The sequence below is a fragment of the Amblyomma americanum genome, chromosome 3, assembly GCF_052857255.1.
Source record: "Amblyomma americanum isolate KBUSLIRL-KWMA chromosome 3, ASM5285725v1, whole genome shotgun sequence".
In the NCBI taxonomy this organism is placed as follows: Eukaryota; Metazoa; Arthropoda; class Arachnida; order Ixodida; family Ixodidae; genus Amblyomma; species Amblyomma americanum.
Window position 1 is genome coordinate 108923913 of NC_135499.1, and position 2354 is coordinate 108926266.

Here is a 2354-nt window from a genome sequence, read left to right on the forward strand (position 1 = left end):
CGATTATATTTCCGTGAGACAATGCACAAGTTCATCGAGGTGCTGAAAACCCAAGTATCTCCCCCTGAGTGGCTTTCAAAGCTCGAACATTTGACGGAACTCAGGGAATTTTAAACTGACAAGGCCTGCCCCTCTGGGGGCTGTAGGCTACCTTTTTGTAGTTTGGGTGTCTACCCGTGTATGTTTTTTGTTGTATTCTGTCGAAGCCCAGCAATAAAAAAAAGCAGAGTGGCGCAGTGGAAGCGTGCTGGGCCCATAACCCAGAGGTCCGTGGATCGAAACCACGCTCTGCTATGGTTTTTGTCTTCTGTTTCTTCTATGCTTTTTTTCAACAGTAAGATTCAATCTGTACAACAATTTGCCTTCTAATATAGGCTACGTTGCTGTGCAGGGCAATGAGCAGAGAGGCGAGATTCGACTTCAGGCCACCGAGCGTGATGGACGTGTGATGACGGGCTCCGTAGGAGCGGCTTCAGCGGCCATGTCTTGCCGCGGAAACAGGTTTACAGATGAGGAAAATGCTTACCAGGTTTTTCTGCCAGGATTGCCTACAGGGCGTTTCGTTGTAGATACAGTTTTTTTGCACGCCGATATAAGAGCCCGCCCGTACCGGGTCGAGGATTTCCGGGATACCCTAGCTCAGCACGCGCTGCGCTCCCCGATGTTATCGCCCTGGGGGCATATAAGATGAGCCACGTCTGGGCAGTCACTCTCAAGGATTCCGAAGCCGTAACGAAGATGTTGAGCGTCGGTGAAATGCTTGTGAAAGAAAGCCGCTGCCTGGTTATTGAGCCGACCAATCAGGATGTGCGACTGAAGCTGCACTGGCTGCGGCACAACGTACCCGACGAACACGTACGTGCTGCCTTTGCGCCGTACGGGAAAGTCACGGAAATCGCTCGAGAGCGTTGGCGAGTGCGGGCTGTGCTAGAAAAGGGCTAGACAACGAGGCTCGTCACTCTAAAATTGAAAGCCGGAGTTAAGCTTGACGACCTGCCGCACCAGCTGAACGTTAGCGGTGAGTTGGCGCTGGTCATGTTACCAGGCCGGCCCCCGTTATGCCTACACTGTCGCAATACGGGCCACATCTGAAAAGAGTGTCGAGTCCCACGTTGCGGAGCCTGCCGACGGTTCTGCCACGAAGACGGACAATGTGCCTGCACTTATGCGAGCATTGCTGGCCCCGGGACCAGTGAAGAGTCGGCTGAGCTGCTAATGGACGAGGCGGACGCGGAGGACGCGGCCCGTGAAACTGGGCAGCCAGCTACACGGGATGGACCTACGTTGACGCGCCTGACGAAGCAAGGGGTGAAGACGTCCACCGCTGTTGCGGCGGACGTACCAGTGCAGCGTGACCTTCCAACAGAACCCGTGAGCACGCAGAAGGAAGCGACGGGAGCTGTTGCTGAAAATCCCGATAACGTAGGACCGGACAACAGCGAGGCCTTGGATTCCAGCCAGGAGGCTGGCGGCCTCATAGCTGGGAAGCGCCCCCTCGAGGAAAGCGTCGGTGAAAAGCCACAGGTAGGAGCTGGCGCTGAGGAGCCGCCGTCGAAATGCCTGGGAGTTCGGCGCTCGTCTTTGAAACCACGGCCCAACTTTGCGGCCGAGACACGGCATGCGGAGAAGCCGCCTCCCTAGCGCAGCAATGTGTTTGTGTATGTGTGTCCCTGTTTTCCGCGGTTGTGGGTGGAAGTACCAAGCAGAGGTAGTTCCAAGGTCTGGAAAGGCTGGCGGAGGACTGCCTAGCGGTTTTCCCGGTGCCTGCAAACGGTCTAATGGATTGGCAACGCCGCACAGAGCACAATGTGAGTCTAGACGTGTTTCGTCTGTTATGCTGGGCACTGTACATCATATGTCAGCTATTCCTCGCGCATGGCGATGAAACTTGACTCAGCTTTGCGCATAGTAACGTTGAATGTGAGGGGTCTTGGTGCTCGTAGGCACCAATGCGAACTTAATCGTCTTCTTGCTGACAATGCGCTGGACATCGTAGATGTACAGGACACGAAGATTGAAAGTGAGGAGTTTACTGGGCGTATGGTGTCCACCTTTAGTGCGTTCTATAATGTCTGTGTTTGCCATTCTGTTGGCACCTCGGGTGGGTGCGCCCTTTTTCTGGACGCCTTCTTGTAGTATACTTTTCTTTTTCGAAGTTATACTGGCGCATTATATGCGTGTATTCACCGAACGTTGACTCGGAACGACAAGATTTTTTTAACAGATTGAAGTCTTACATTGTTTTTGATAAAGTGCTGTTGCTTTTGGGCGATTTCAACTGTGTGTGCCGCTGCCGATCGAGTGAAGCGTCCGCCTGTGCGTGATAGGAGTGCAGTATTATAAACGCTTTGGTT

The 2354-nt window shown here is 53.6% G+C and overlaps 1 non-coding gene across 1 annotated transcript; it reads left to right on the forward strand.

The window, feature by feature from the left end:
* The first annotated feature begins 222 nt into the window (after positions 1-222).
* TRNAM-CAU (transfer RNA methionine (anticodon CAU)) lies at positions 223-294 on the forward strand. The gene has a single exon. It is a non-coding gene; the product is annotated as a tRNA-Met (tRNA).
* Positions 295-2354: the final 2060 nt, after the last annotated feature.